Source organism: Pinus tabuliformis, chromosome J (assembly GCF_031772625.1).
Source record: "Pinus tabuliformis cultivar Carrire ecotype Pingquan chromosome J, CPIR1, whole genome shotgun sequence".
Classification (NCBI taxonomy): Eukaryota; Viridiplantae; Streptophyta; class Pinopsida; order Pinales; family Pinaceae; genus Pinus; species Pinus tabuliformis.
In genome coordinates this window covers 783,404,187-783,421,972 of record NC_142295.1, presented here as the reverse complement: position 1 = coordinate 783,421,972, position 17,786 = coordinate 783,404,187, and the positions used below count along the sequence as shown (strand labels likewise).

General features: G+C 34.0%; 1 pseudogene; it reads right to left on the bottom strand.

Moving 5' to 3' along the window:
* Positions 1–335: 335 nt before the first annotated feature.
* On the bottom strand, positions 336–2,057 carry LOC149229052 (YTH domain-containing protein ECT4-like; annotated as a pseudogene).
* Between the last annotated feature and the right edge of the window lie 15,729 nt (positions 2,058–17,786).

The following is a 17,786-nucleotide window of genomic DNA, read 5'->3' as shown; positions in this document are numbered from 1 at the left end:
GTTACATCCCTTTAGGAGATGGTCCTTTCGCCTTGTACCTATTGCCTAGAGAAGATACTATGGTACAACAAGCACACTGCAATTGTAACTAATTTCAATGGATGAGTTGAACCTAACACCTCAATAAACTATATATTATAATTTTCTAATCGTACCAAATATGATATAAATTGGATTACAGATCATTCCAAAAGGGACAACACTAAAGCCTTTCTAGTCTTTTACTAGCAAGCTACAGAACCAACAATTAAAACTCTTGGGCTATCAAGGTGTATTATTTATGGATCATGTTTCTTTGTTTCAAATCCTTTGGATTGAATTGTTTCCTTTGTATTCTAATTTGAATGCTCTGAATCAACACTCTCAGCCTCGTTTGAGTCTGAATGCAGAATACCATTTTCACTAGTTATTGGCAACCTTAATCTTGATTTCTTGATGTCAGAACTGTTAACCACATTTCCATCGTCGCCTAACTTCTGAACATGAGCACCTTCATTAACTACAAGCTACAAAAAGAAGGCATATGACTTTTTTACTTTAACAATAGAAGCAGGGAAAAAATTATAACCTTTGCCCCAAAAAAATAAAAAACATTACAAAATTAGTTTCAAATTAGGCATACCTATTGCTGTTACTGAGCTTGTTGCCTCAGTTTCTTTTGCTTCATAACTTTCTGATGACATTCATAGAATGTGAAATCATCAAGTATATATGTTTTCAATGATTAGTTTTTGAAAATTTTCAGCATATCTATACCCTCTGGAAATTTGATCTTTATGGACAAAATGCTAATTATTGCATCAAGCAAACATGTCAACTTCAAGAAAAAAATTGATGCATTCAACATATTGGGTTCAAATCCAACACAAATGATATTCATGATCAATGCAAAGAGGAACTAGAACTCACACCTTTCCTTGCTTACAATGACAAATGCTAAGATGTGAAGTGGGGACATAATACCAAAAATCTTATTTAACATGGAAGATTAGGGATATAACTTATTTGAAAGCCAATGATATGCAACATGAGCAAGAATTTGCGAAAAAAAAAATTATATGTGAAAGAAGTATTGAAATTTAAAAAAGGGAATCCAACAAATATTTTTCAAAGCATACACAAAAATATTAGTAACTCGAGCATGAAAAAATAAGCAAGTTGTAAATGATTACCTCTTGTGTGTCTCTACAATTTGTCACATGCTTGTTGTCATTGTTTTCCAAGATAATTCGGTGAAACTGTGAATTTGTAATATCCTTTATCATCTGCCACTTTACAGGGAAAAATAACTCCACTTATCTTGTTGTCAAAAATCCATGCTCCTGTCAAAATCTACACTACCAACCATCTCTGTCACACCACAGAATTGACCACTTGCATTAACTTGAATTATGTGAGTTATAGAAGATGTTATTAGCCTTGAATGCACAATAGAACAACATGAGACAACTATAAAAGCTACTGATATAATATAACAGTAATTAACCAATCCAAAATCACCAGTACTGACAAAAGGATAGCATTAGACTTAATGAGAAAAATAAAAACACTGGACAACATTTATTGTTTTCACTGGAAAACTTTTGAGCTTCTTGGTATGCCCCATATAGCCTTTTATTTCCATTAGGAGTACTTTCCCAAACATTGTATTTGATGCTCTAATGAACATCATTCTCACTATGTGATTTTATTAAAAAAAAAATTTCATCTGTGAGGTTATATTGCTCTCTATTTATCAGATTTCCATTCATCTCACAATTTCCCAACCAATCTTCGCTACCATAATTTCTCGTTTTTGAAGATATATGATAGCCTTTTGGCCTATTGGTTCGAGGACCATGTTTCTGTTCATTCAAAATGTCAAAATTCCAAGTTTCATTAGTGTGATTCCCATAAGCCTTTCCTCTCAAATGTGAGTTGGGTTTGAAAACCATGTTATTTTTAAATAGCATCATCAACTTCCCCTGGTTGAATCCTGGGAAATTTTTCCTGAACTGCATAGAATCCTTAGGTAGCATTGCACCTCTGGCACCCAAGCCATGCTGTTGGTTAAGTTGGATATGAAATCAATAAAAATGTGTCACTAGTTGAAATAGATAGGATAAAAAATAATGTAGAGAATAATAAATTAGATCTAAAAGTAGTCCAAATCTTTACCTTAATGAATTTCAAATATTATCTAAAACGTGCCAATAGGCAAGTACCATTTCACAAGAAGTCACATGGCATGCACAACCTATCACTTTACTAATGTTGTAACATTTCGAGAATTATTAAGGTGTTCAAAATTATTTCTATGGCCTGTTCTATGAAGTTGTTCCTCCATCAGTGGTGCTTGCAGGGGGTGGATTAATGAACATCACTGGATTTTTGATGGTGTGGCTCACTGTCACAGACCGTATTTCCACCCATAACAATGGGTTGATGTTTGTGTACATAATAATGGGATCTAATTCACAGACCTTCACCAACAATGTAACTATGATAACAAGCGTGAACAACTTCCCTCACGACAGAGGGTTGGTGTTGGGGCTTCTCGAGGGATTTGCACGACTAAGTGGAGCTATTTTTACTCAGATCTACCATGCATCTTATGGGAACAATCCTAGCTCCTTGGTTCTTCTCATTGGATGGTTTCCATGTGCAATGAGCTTCAGATCCATGCTCATGGTACTCCTGATGAAGTGAGATGAAAAGAAAAAAGCAGGGGTATTTTCTATACATATCTATATATAGCCATAACCCTCGTTGGGTTTCTTTTGGTTGTTATCATTGTAGAAAATAATTCCAAGTTCCCTTCCATTGGGTTTAAGATTGTGGTTGTTGTAATTGAAATTTTTCTCATGGCACCCCTCAGAGTAGTTACAAATGAAGAATTTAAAAGATTCCAAGCAGAGAAGAGGGAGCTTGGGTTGGCTGAGACTCATTGAGATTAACCCAAAGATGTCCAGGAAACAAATATTGATGGTGATTTTGTAACAGGGGTACTCAAAAATTTTAGAGTAAGTCTCACAAAAGTATATTCATGGTGTATCGAGGCTCCTGGTTCTGTTTTAGAACAATTCAAGGAGATTGGATTAATAGGAATATAATCAAAGTATATCAACACTCCTATGAGAGGATAAAATTACTCAATTCTTCAAGGCTTGTTGAACTTACACATGTGGATTATGTTCATAGGGTCAATATGTGGTATTGGGGAAGCTATCACTTCAATAGACAACATGGGTTAGATTGGGTCTGCCCTTGGATTCACTTCAGTGGATGTGAGCAAATTTGTGTCTCTCATTAGTATCAACAATGTGGTTGCAGGTTTTTTATCTCAATTTTTGTTAAAGAAGTATAGTTTCCCAGGCCGCTCATTCTAACAAGTGTTTTAGCCATTTCTTCTATAGGCCACATTTTCATAGCATTTGCAGTTCTAGGGGCTCTCTATGTGGCTTCCATTGTAATAGGATTTTTCTTTGGAGCTCAGTGGCCTATGATTTTTGCCATAAATTCTAAGCTTTTTGGGTTGGAACATTACTCCACCTTCTATAATTTAGTAGGTTCTTCTAGCCCCACTGTAGATTACTTTTTATCTATAAGAGTTGTGGGATATCTCTATGATTCAAAAGCTACAAAACAACAACATAACTTGGCACATGATTTTATTAGAGCCTCCTCACCCACCTCTGCACCATACCAGAGCGAACTGACATCGATAGGAGTGAGTTGTTTCTGTGAGACATTTATCATAATGGCCATTGGGCCAATTGTTGGTTCCATCATGTGTGGGTGGCTTGGGATGCGAACCAAGGATTTTTACAAAGGGGATATCTATACCAAATAAGAAATTAAAGATGACGACTCTAAAGATGAAGAGAAACATGAACATGAGGTTTCTAAAATGTAATAGAATTGGGTTAGAATTTCTAATCATTTATCAATGAGTATTTTTATCGCATATTTTTTTTTAAGTTTCATGTTCATATATTGAAATGTTTTTAATACGCTAATATGAAAAAAATATATCAACATGCTTTACATTACCTATTGACAAAGAATATAACACAACATATGTTTAACATAAGTAAGACATCCATGTTAATCATTTTTTGTTGTCAATTTATTGTAATCCTTCTCATCTTTAACATAGGTTTGTGTTGGTGTTATAGTTGGCATTAATGAGTATCATTATACACTAGTTACTTTAAATATCAAAGAAGAGAAAGGAAAGTTTTGATGATTCTTAATGTCTTGTTTTAAGGATAAAATTAATTAATTATATATCACACTAAAGTTCAAAATAATGGAGAATATTGTATTATTGGAGAGAATTTGTTTGTTAGTTGTACAAGTGTCCTAGATTAGGATTAGTTCCTATTTTCTAGGGGTCAGTTGTAATCTCCCTAAATTGATGTAAACTTATATATTTCTAATTTTATGATTAATTCAATAGAGAATTCTCTGCTTCGGCAGTGCATCTTACACACCTATGAGCTTCTAGTTTCAAATTATAAGTTTCAACTCCCATTTTTAACATGGTATTAGAGCTGGTGAGCCTTAGTGGCTAGAGTGCCCTAGTGTCATCATTAAGAGACTTAGTGGTTGCATTGTCTTACTGGCAGAATTAAGAGCCTTAGTGGTTGGAGTGCCTTAGTGGAAGTAGTGAAACCTTAGTGGCTGGAGAGCCTTAGTAGCAAGAGTGGAACCTTAGTGACAACAATGGAGCCTTAGTGGCAGCGATGGAACCTTCGTGGTTGATTAAATCGAGAGTCGTGGTGGTTGATTAAATCGAGAATCGTGGTGGTTGGTTGTGTCATGAGCCTTGGCAAATAAAGAGAGGTGATTTCTTTTTCTCTTGTTAAGAATTGCAATAGCGTAGGTTTTTTCCCTCTTTCCCGCACTTGCTAAAGAAGGGAAAAATGCAGAATTCGGGGTGAAAAAATGTGCTGATCGGCCTTTCTTTAGAGATATATTTGGCAACATGGGCAGAAAGCGTGGATCTGACACTATAAATTTGTGCTAGTGTAGTGGATCAAGTTCTAGATAAGTTATGTGGATTGATCGTTATGGATTGACTCAGATCTGGGTCTCTGTAGATCGTGGATGCATAGATCCTGTTGATCGGTTGGGAGATCACTATTGAGATCTGTTGAGGATCGGATCAGAAGCGAGTCTTGGAGATCGACTCAGATATTGCCCCCTTTGGTACATTTTTCCAATTTTTTTTAGATTGTCTGTGTAATTTTTACTGTTGGCTAGATTGATTGTTGGAGATTGAGGATCTTGAGGTAGATCAATAGATCGATCCAGTCACAATGAATAATTGTATGGATGAAGTGTACCTGAATGAGAAAAAGAAGCTTGATGGGTCGAATTATTCAAATTGGAAATTTAAATTGCAGACACAGCTTTAGAGGAAAAGTTCGTGGGCGTTTGCAAATGGGGACAAAGTGAAGCCGACTATAGCTAGAGGTGGAACAATTGCAACAATTTTGGATTGGGAGAAGAGGGAGAACAAAGCGAAGGTGTTGTTGAAATTCTCAGTGAAAGACTACGTTATCCCTCACATCAAAGAGTGCAAAATTGCAAATGATATTTGAGTGACTGTCAAGGATCTGTATGAGATAAATATTGCAAATCATTTATTGTTCCTTAAGACTAAGATCTCTCCATCAGAATGGAGGAGAATGAATCAGTTGTTGCATTCATCTCTCGGATCAAAGAGATGAGAGACAAGATGGGCAATATAGGGGAGAAAGTGTCGAACGATGATCTTGTCATGATTACTATGAATGGTATGACTAATGATTATCAGATGTTTATTACAGGGATGAAAACAAGGGAGAAAGCCCCCACTTTCAAAGAATTGACAGGGATCTTGATGCAATAAGAAGAGAGGTTGATGGATATGAAGCCTCAAAATGCATATCTTGCATTGATAGTGAAGAAAAATCCTTTCAGAGGGCAACTAGGAGCAGGATAGAAAGGCGGTGGTACACCCCAGAGAAAGCCACTTGAAGGTATGTCTTCAACCAAAATTGATTCAAGAATCAAGTGTTTTTACTTTGGTAAATCTAATCAGATTGGTAAAAATTGTTATCAAAAGAAGGTTGATGAAGCCAAACAAAGACATAAGAAGCATACAAGGAATTTTTTTGACGAAGATCAGAATCATGACCTCAAATTATTCTTGTATGATTTTGCTCTTATTGCTAAGATTGATGAGGGAGAAACCTGGTTTGTGGATTCTGGAGCATCCACTCACATGACAGATAATAAGGATTGGTTTGAAAGTTTTAAAGAAACTAGCAGTGGTGCTAATATCTACCTTGGTAATGACAAAGCCTACTAGATTAAAGGGTATGGAGACATTCCTGTGATATTGCTAGATGGAAATATCAGGCATATCCAAAATGTGATGTATGTACCAGGAATTAAAAATAATTTGATCTTTGTCTCTATGACTGTAGATTAGAAGTTGAAGGTAGTTTTTTAAAACCTATTGTGTCATAAATGATTTGATGGATAAACAACAAACAGTTGGACCTGGAATACGAGTTTAGTGCCACACCAAGCTTTGAATTCAACAACGATGACAACAGAGAATATTTGGCATCAAATATTCAAACACATCAATCTTCATGACTTATTGCTACTACAAAAACAAGGTATGGTTAATGGACTCCCTATTTTAAAAAATGCACATGTTGATTGTGAAGGATGTGCACTTGAAAATATGCATAAGGATGAATTTCCCTCAAGTTTAAATAGAAGAAAGAGAGATATCCTCGAACTTGTGCACACTGATATATGTGGACCAATGTAGACAAGATCATTAGGATGAGCATATTATTTTTTGTTATTTGTTGATGATTGCACAAGATATACCTGGGTATATTTTATCAAAAAGAAAAGCCATACTTTTGAATATTTTAAATAATTTAGAAGTATGGTTGAAAAACAGATAGGGAAGGTCATCAAAATTCTTCACTCAGGTTAAGGGGGATAATACAATCTTTGAAATTTCATCAAATATTGCAGGGACCATGGAATAATTCAACAGTTTACAGTACCCTACACTCCACAACAGAACGAGGTTATAGAGAGGAAGAACAAAACTCTGGTGGAGTGTGCACGTGACATGTTGAAAGGTAAGGACCTATCTAATGGATTTTAGGTAGAATCTATTAATACTGTAGTCTATTTAAAGAATAGGAGTCCAACAAAGAGTCCTGATATTAAGACTCCATTTGAGGCTTTATATAGTTTTAAGCCCACAATTAGTCATTTATGACTATTTGTTTCCAAAGCTTTTGCACATATTCCTAAGGAGGATGGAAGAAATTGGATGTTAAGGCCATAAAATGCATATTTGTAGGGTATTGTTCTAAGTTTAAAGCATACAAACTATTTAATCTATCCACTCACAAGGTGTTTGCGAGTAGAGATGTTGCATTCCTTGAGCAGGTTTATGAAGGGAACAAAGACAAAGGCTATGAGTAGTGGCACATGCCTTTTCTCATTGAGTACAACAATGAGGAAATTAAAGACAACCATATGCAATAGGAGTAGTAGCAAAAAGAAGAATCAAGTGATGCAGGTACAGTGAGCAATCCAAGTCCACGAAGGAGTGCGCAAGACATATTTGAGGCAAGTCTGCTACCGAGGAGATTAGGTAGGCATACTCAATTACTTGCAAAGTATAGAAATCATGCTCTTATAACTAGTATTTTAAATTTTGTTGAGCCCTCAAATTATAATGAAGCAAGTTAATATGATGAATGGAGGGTAGCCATGAAAGAAAATATGAGTCAATAATTAAAAACAAAACTTGAGATTCCGTTGAACTACCAAAAGGAAAGGAACCTATAGGTTGTAAATGGTTATATAAACCTAAGTTCAAAGTAGATGGTGGTGTAGAAAAATACAAAGCTAGGTTGGTAGCTAAAGGTTACTCATAGAAAGAAGGAATTGATTATGAGCAGACCTTTTCTTGTGTAGCTAAGTTAAACATTATTAGAATGTTAATAGCTTTAGCTACAAAGCATCATTGGAGTCTACACTAGCTAGATGTGAAATTTTCTTTTCTAAATGGAGAATTGAAATAAGAGGCATATTTAAAACAACCTGAAGAGTTTATCAAACAGGGGCAGGAATATTTAGTCTACAAATTAAAGAAGGCATTATATGGATTGAAACAACCACCCAGATCATGTTATGAAAAAAATTACTCATTTTTCTTTTAGAATAGTTATAAGGGGAGCAAAAACGACCCAAATTTGTATATTTTGTTTGATGAAATGGGGAATTTTTTTTTGACTTCTTTATATGTAGATGATCTAATTATCACTGGAAATGCTGATGATTTGATTAAAGAAATCAAAGTGTAGATGTCACAAGTTTTTGAAATGAAATACCTCTGAGAATTACATTATTGTCTGGGTCTAGAAGTTTGGAGGGACTCTGGCTAGACGTTTCTCACTCAAGGAAAGTATATCACTGAAAAAGTTCAGAATGGAATAATGCAAAGTTGCCTCAGTGCCTTTACAACAGAATCTTAAACTTGAAATTAATGATTATTCTAAAGAGGTGGATGCCACATTATATAGACAACTAGTTGAGAGTGTGACTTATTTTTCTACAACTAGACTTGACTTAGCATTTTTAGTCAGGTTGTTAAGTCAATTCATGTCAAATCCTCTTGGGAACCATTGGGTGGCAACAAAAGGTGCCTTAATATACCTTCAAGGAACCATTGATTTTGGTATTAAGTACACTAATTCTTCTGATATTAATATGACAGGTATTTTACATTCAGACTAGGAAGGAAACCTGGATAACAGAAGATCCATAACAGGATATGCTTTCAATATCGGCTCTGGGGCAATTTCTTGGAGAAACAAGAACAAAAGTATTGTATCCTTATCTTCTGCAGAAGCAAAGTATCAAGCAGTGTGTGCAGTTGCCTGTGAGGAAATTTAGTTGACGATACTTCTCCATGATGTTGGAGAAGAACCAAAAGATGCTACCGTAATCAGCTGTGACAACCAAAGCTCAATCAAGCTCGCAAACGAACCCATGTTTCATGAAAACACAAAACATATCGGTACTCAATTTCACTTTGTTAGAGAGAAGGCTCAGTCAAAAGAATTTTTTATTGAATATTGTAATACTTGTGATATTGCAGCAGATATTTTCACCAAGCCCCTTGGGAGGATTAAATTTGAAATGTTTAGACAGATGGTAGGAGTACAGGTGAACCCTTTCTCTATTAAGGGGGAGAGTTGAAAATAGTGGAGAATATTGTATTATTGGAGAGAGTTTGTTTCTTAGTTGTAAGAGTGTCCTAGATTAGGATTAGTTCCTATTTTCTAGGGGTCAGTTCTAATCTCCAAAAATTGATGTAAACTTATATATTTATGATTTTATGATTAATTGAAGAGGGCATTCTCTTCTTGGGCAATCTCAGATCCCATTTTTAACAACTATAAGTTTCAGATCCCATTTTTAACAACTAAACATTTTACTTTAGTGAATGGTACATGGTTATCTATTTTGTCTGTGTTTGTTAATTTTGCATAATGGGTTTAATATAAACTAATTTGGTCTTTATCAATGTTAAACATATTAGCTCTACATTATCACACAACATTTTATGTTAATGAATGACATGTGGATATGTATTATGATATTGTTTACTAATTACGACTTAAGGAATTTCACTTTGAGAAGAAATCCCCTCCAATGTGCAGTGATGAGCCTTTAGATTACTTTGTTAGACAATTAGAGTAATATTATCCAAGTTTCCATAATATGACTTACTGCTTTCCCATTGCAACGTGTGGTGCAATTGCTTATTTTCAATTATATATTGCAACATGTGGTGCAATTGCTAATTTTTACAAATATAATTAATAAAATATTGTGAGTGTTGAAAAATACAATATGGACAATATTAAAGTATTTACTAATTGATTTCACGAAAATATTCTTCTACGCACTGATTCTTCTTTTCCTTCACTCCGAAAGAATATGGATAATGGCTATGATACCAAGCATGAGCAACCAGAAAACACAAATAAAAGATCAACCAAGATTGTCTAGAACACAACTCATTTGTTCAGAAATTCGATTCTCAACGACGTAGTCGTTGCAGCTGCTGGATCTACTCACACTCAGAGTCACTGGCAGCAGATCAACGTCGCAACTATTCCACTTGAAACTCGGAAGCAACTGGTTCAGAGAATCGTCGGAGTAACCGACCAAGATAATGAACACTTCCAGCAAAAGTTTCGTCAAAGACTCATGCCCATGTCTTTGATGAGTTTTGTTATTTTTATCGTAGATTTTGGGACTAGAATATTTTGCAATCTGATTTATGGAAGAGAATTTAAACGGTTAATTTAATTTTTTTAGATTTTAAAATATTTCAAAATCTACAATTTAATTAATGTTTTTTCTAAATTTTATTAATTTCAACCATTTCTTCTGGTAATTTATTAAATATATTATAACTCTAGTTCTCTTTTTAGAAACTGAAGTATATCAGATATTTTTTTTTAAACACTATCTTGTACATATTATTACATGAATCTTCTTGAAAACATAGTATATTGCAGTAGTTAGTTTATACTAAGCTGAACGATCTAATGGTATTGAGCAGGGTTGGTATTATATTACCAGAGATTGAGTTCCGCTTCGAGGAGTTGAATATTTCTTCCCGTGTCTATGTTGGCAGTAAGGCCTTGCCAACATTAATTAACTGGACATTGAATATGGTGGAGGTATTGTTCCCAGTTCCATGGTTACCAAACCTGAACTTCGAATTTTATCATCACAAATAATTTGTAGTTAAAATATGTAAAAAGAAAGAAATTATTTTAAAGTCAAAGATAGTTTATGGGAGGGATTGTTTTTTTATCTGGCTCTTGTATTTTTTTTATCTGGCTCTTGTATTCAACTTTTTTTCTGTGAAGTCTCATAATAAAAGCTCTGGGCTTCTGGCTTTTAGACAAACTCCTAACTGAATAGATTATCCCAAGAGCTAGCTGCCATAATATCTGCATAACTTTCACTGCTGTCGTTAAAGGCTTACATTCTACAATGAAATGTTTTTCTGTTTCCACTTTGTTGATGAAAATTAGTCATTAGTTGAGCAATAAGAATCTTGGCTCTCCAAGAAATATTGACTCCTATGTACCATTTTTGTTGATGATTATAAGTGAGATTAAACTCTTCCATATAGTATTTTTTTCTTCTAGCTGATATTTCTGTAACTTATTATAACTATATGATGGATTTGTTTATATCTAGTGGAGTTTTTTTATTGCAAAAATAATTTTTAATAAAACTTTCATATTATTTTTAAAAAAATCATTTTTGATTTTATATATAGATTCATCTATTTTATATATAGATTGATCAATATTCTAATATAAAAACCTTAAACACTTTAATTATAAAAAAATCATAACTTAATCTTCTAATTCCAACCATGGCTATGATTATTTTTATATTGTATTTGGATTATCTCAAACTTTACAATGTTTTAGTAAAAAAATAATTTTTACTAATAAAATATATAATAAATCATATTAATAAATAAGTTGAAGTGTTTATTTTTCTTTAAATTCTGTGAAATAGTTTTTTTCGATAATCATGTTGTAAATTTTCTGGGAAAAGGGGTTCAACATTTTTTAAGATAATAATTTTCATGCTTCAATAAAATATTTATTAATTTAATATTTTTTGATTTAACATTTAAATTTGATAAGATGGTGTACGCAGGATGCTTTGGAAACCTTTCAGTTGAGGAAGACTAAAAGGAAAACACTGAAAATTCTTTGAAATGCGAGTGGTTTGATTAAGCCTCGCAGGTAGTTGAAAAGGGATTTTGAGAGATTTTGATGTAAATTGATTGCAGCTATTGAAGGGCTTCTCTCATTCTGTGGGGTACAACATTGTGAAGGATGACTCTTCTTCTTGGACCTCCTGCGTCGGGAAAGACCACACTACACAGGGCACTTGCTGGAAGGTTTGACAAAACACTCGAAGTAAGGATCTTATATTTTCTCTTTTTCTTCTAAGTTTGTTAATATGATTGTTGGTGAATTGTTTTGTTTCGTTAAATTTATTTTTAAATATATACATTTTCGATATTTAATTTATATAATTTTGTTTTGAAACAAGAATGATGAGTATGGTTTATATCAAGTTTTGTGCCATGTCGTCGCAAGAATTCATGTCAACTACATTGCAGAGTGATTGCCCATAATAGATCTTTCAAATCCAGTTTTGTTATAGTAAAAATTCAAACTATACGACAACATCCTTAATTTTCTAGTACTATATATACAACAAAATTGATGGAGAAGATAAATGCATTGAAGGTCAAACATCTATATTGGTGAATCAGTGGGAGAAGCTAGCCAATTCATGGCTATGTCGCTGCAAGGTTTAATTGGCAGATTGTCCACCTTGGCAACTTGCAAGTGGAGATCCGCCACAATGTTTTGGAGGGCTTCCACTTCATCCTCGAGTTGTGAAATCTTTGTCAGCTGACTTTATTTGGAGTCCAAGCTGGAATTATCACTGAGGATTTCTTGATGAAGTAAAACTTGGAGGTCATAGACATCGACTCTCAATTCTGCAAGTTCTTTGCTACATTGTTCACATGTGGGAGCCATACCTTTAAGGTTAGAGAGAGTACTTGCGGAGGCACTAATCTTGCCAAGGTTCTGAGCCACTCTCTTGGAGCGCTAGTGACGACGGCCCTCGAAACTCCATAATTGAGCTGACAAACCAATTGTAGCTGGAAAGGAAAGACTACTGAGAGACGCCGAGCTCACAAGCGTTCGGGCTCTAGAAATATTCCTCGGAGGAGATGACATAGCAAAAATCGAATATGACAACTATTAAATGGCAGAACACAGGACTTAGAGAGGATCACCTTTCTCTGAACAAAATTTTCACCCTCAAAATTGCACGGACCCTTGAATAGAGACAACTGAGAGGAGCCGAGCAACCCAACTCCATAGAAAAGTTGGCGTGCCACCATAAGCTAACTGAGGGACCAAAGCACTGTACATTTCCTCGAACACTAATTTATGCCCATTCAATTCCCTGATGCTTGTGTGAAGATATGAAATTGCAACTACTTTGGCCAGATCCCAAGGTTTCACCATCATTAACATGTAGCCTCAGATGACTTCTAACTTCGAGGAATTGATAAGAGAGTGAATTCCCTATCTAATCCTCGACATGGGAATTAAATGCAACACCATGGATAATGGATACCAAAGTGTTTCCGCCAAATTCCACATGATTCTATCCTTAGCCACCTTAATGATATTAATGGCACATACATCTTCCTGTGTACAACGCCCATCTGTTTCCATGTTCTATCTGCTACTAAGGTACAAACACATTGAGGAAATAATGAGAAGGAGAGGGGAGAGGAGGGTGAGGTAGGAAGGGGGAGAAGAGGGTGAAAAGAAGAGGGGAGAGGGAGGGAGCAGGAGGAAAGAGGGGGCATGGAAATAAGGGTGAGGGGACTAGGGATAGGTCGAAGAGGGATCATGAGGAGGGGGTGGCAGGGATAGAATTGAGTAAGGAACAAATGCACTTTTATAAAGATAGGAAAACTAACAAACCCTAATATTTTCAATAACATCATGGAATATTTTAAGACCTATGCCTCATTGACATATTTTGTTCCTTCTTGTAAAACGAAATCCCTATTGGGCATTGAGTCTACTTGAGTGTTAAAGAGATCTGAAAACATGGAAGTACGAAGAGTTGGAGATGATTGTGAGGAGGCTCTTAAGACGCTAGGGGATATCTTGAAGAAAAGAGTTGGTTACTAAGTATTTGATGACCAAGAAAGAGTCTCCTATGATAGTGAGGTATTTAACATCTTGTTGGAGGGCGAGGAGGAGGCCCATATATAGCCCATACATTTTGGCTTGGTTGTTTGTTTTATTACCGAGGTCCCAAGTGTACTTAATTACTATTTTTCCTTTGGATTGCGAATAATCCCTCCCCCTCCTACCACCTCTTATTTAATTTATATAATTTAATAATAAATTTATTATTTTAATTTCTTTTACTAAATTCTAGATGAATATTATAAAACATTTAATATTTAATTTATTTATTTACATTGAGTACAACTTTACTTTTAAAATTTAATAAATAAAAATAAAAATCACAATAAATAAAATATTTATATCTATTTAAATATACTAGATTAATAGTCAAGGGTCTTCGATAGACGGTGATCGAGTGCTCTATTAAGGCCCTCCTTGATGCAATTCTCTACCCTGGTCGGGGTGATATATTGGACATGATGAAGATGTAGTCCTGCCAAACTTAGAAAAACAAATACTAGACTAATAGTGTTCATTGGATGTACTTTAATTGGTGATATAAGTGATTTGAGTGTTGTGTCAACTGAGAAATCCGTCTCAATACTTGTAATAACTTTGGAAATTTACTTTGTGACTAGAAACTTACTTTATGACTTATTTGCATTAAAACTATGATTAAAAGTTTAGATGAATAAATGAATAGAAATACTAGATCTTTAAATTAAAAGAAAGAATCATTTTTTGGCATGTTAATCCTCTTAGAAATATGTTAAATGCTAATAATTGAGATTAACTCCTAATTGTGATTAAAACAGTTGAAATTAGTTATGCCCAAAGGAAGCATGAACAAAAAGGAATAAAATTCTCCTTTTGCAATGACTCTAAGGCAAAACAAGATATTTGACAGAGACACACCAATAACAAATTTCATGACATAATGAGAGCTAAAGGAAGTCACTTTGAAAAGATAACGAGTGGGTGAGAAATATTGATTTTGAACCCAAAGGATTGGTAGGATGATGCTAAGGATTTGGGGGGAAATTTTAACAAGGATTTTTGCAGAATTTTCCTCATAGATAGGAATTGAGCTCAGGGTAACAAACAAAGAGTTGGTTCAAGTTTGAGAGAAATTTTAAAGCCTTTGGCCTATTCCCTAGAGGAATTTAGATAAGTACAAAAATGATTTGATTTATGATTAGTGAGAATTTTGATTAAGCATATTGTTTTAGGAAAAGATTACATTAGATTAGATGATTACTGTTAATGGTTCCGAAATCATAGATTGTTAAATGAGAATTTTATTTTTGTTGATTAATGGACATAAATATATGTGTTTTAGAATATGCAATTGCTATTTGGGTATTTGTGTTCTGCTCACTGAGAGGAGCATGAGGTTACCCAAAAATTCTTTTTTCCATTTTTAAGAGTGGAAACAACTTAAATAAAATAAAAATAAAGACAACTTTAAATAACTGATCAGATAATTTTCCTAAACCAAAATAGTACCACGTGATAAAGTTGGGTATTCATAGATTGGCATAAAATAGAATGCGGGGCTTACTCGTATTAAGAATGTGTGATTTAGAAATAATGTTCTGAATGAAATTTAAACTAAATAATTACTTCATATATTAAAAAAACTATCAATTTAGCATTTATCACACTCAAGGAATCTAGAAAGAAAAGTGAAACCTATAAGCGTGAACTGTATCTAGTTATAAACGAAATGCACTTTTTTATTAAGTGATGACAACTTAATCATAAATAGAGTAGAACCTGAATATATATATATATATAAGCCAATTCCTTTGGCCACGCATATATTTTTATTGTACACTTCCGACAATTTTATATATATATATATATTAATGAACTCTCATTAGGGTAGTGGAAATAAACCTTTGGAGGGAAGGGAAACCTTCACATAAAATCACAAGTACACGGCTCAATAATATATAATACATTGTTTTGAATAAATGAGCATCGCCGATATAACCTTTGTAATACAATCAAACAAGGAGAAGTATGTCTATGACCACTTGAGAGTTGTGTTTGTAAAGGCCAATCTTGTAAGTTTAAATAAACCATAGGTAAGCTAGAGGGTGGGAAGGATCTAACAAGATTTAAAAGGGTAAAATTAGCACTTGCAACTTTGAAACGAAATGAGAAACCAGGAAAGACATAATCACATTTTGTAGCATTTGTTCACCCAAATACCTATAGAAAAGCTTAACAAGTTCTACGAAACTCATTAAAAGGAAAAGAACTCTGCCATACGGGTTTTAAGCATTTTTTTACCTACAGATGACCGGGTAGGGACACCATTTTTCCTAAAGGGAAAATAGTATTTAGCACTTAACAATAACGCTCCTGAAGTAAGAAAAAATAAAAATCGAAAACCATTGCAAGAGAACAATGTTGGAATTAGGGTTTTGGAAATCCGACCCTAATGAAACTCATTAGCTAAATCTCTGGAAAGGCCGAAAGCACTTCTAAATCTCCTTGTGAAACTTTGTGCTGTGGCTAAGAAACCCTCTGCGTAAGGCTAAACACCTGCAGAGATGACTGAGAACCAGTTAGCATATACAATAGAGAACGACATAAGAGCAAAATTCAATCTCACAGCATTAGCAAAAGAGAACACACAAATTCTGGAAAAGCTTAACCAGAGTCGAGCCTGTGCAACACGCTAATCAAAATTGTAACCATATTGAAATCCGGGAGGCTTACTCAAGCAGAAGCCAACAGGAATCCGGTGGTAATTCCTTAAAAAACATGAGACAAAACACTGGGTTTTGAAAAGAAGTCGCAGAGCTCATTTCGCTGCAAGAGCAAAAACACAATGAATCTGTGATGGTTAGGCTTGCTAGGCTAGTTATGCTAACCGTCACTTAATCAATCTCTATCTGTCAATCAAGGTTTGATCTACACCATTCAGCAAGTAGGGTTCCATGCCGGCAGTGTGGACCGAAGTCACGATCCCAAGACGACATGATTCTCCCCTATGTGGCAACCAACGCAGATAGTGGGTGTAATTTAATGTTATAAAGTATATAACTATAACAACATCTTTGATGAAAGCGAATTAATCGCAGAAAGCTCGTGACAAAGCGCATATATATATATATATATATATAACATGGTATGTAGTGCTATCAAACTCGTGACTCTATACCATTCTAATATTGTAAATCATAAATATAGATATGAAGGTCTAAGAGTATGGTCTACCATAGTGTATTTGAGATCATATATATATTGACTTGTATGCATATATGTGTCTGGTGAAAAGTATAAAAGAAACATATTTATATAGTTAAAATACAATCTTGGAAATTAATAATGGAAAAAAAAGAGTAATAAGTCTTGATGCATTAGGATTTCACTATAATTCCAAACTAAACCAATATAGGAAGAATATGGAAAACGTGTATAAATCATTTTATAAAAGATTCTAGATGAGATCGAATTGACAAATATTATTTGTATACAGTAAGAGATATAAAATAAGTTAGCAATGATGGATTTAGAAATTGTGAGTAGGAAATATATGATAAGTTAGCAATGATGGATTTAGAAATTGTGAGTAAGAAATATATGATAAGCTAGCAACGTTGGATTTAGAAATTGTTAGTTTTTTACATGGTAAAAAAAAATTACTTGGAAAACAATGAGTTACTTTTTGTTTTTGTCTAAATTGGAAAATATGCTATAATAACGCTGAAGTAAGTTAGTTTACAAGGAGGAGAACATTAAAGATATTCTTTACAATATATATATATATATATATATATATATAATTAATAATGATAAAAAATGTCATTTTTTTTGTAAATTTGGTATGATTATATCTTCATTACGTCTAACTTCTCACCTCCATTAGGGGGAAAGCACAAGATTTGAACCACTGAGACTTAATTTCCACGGCCA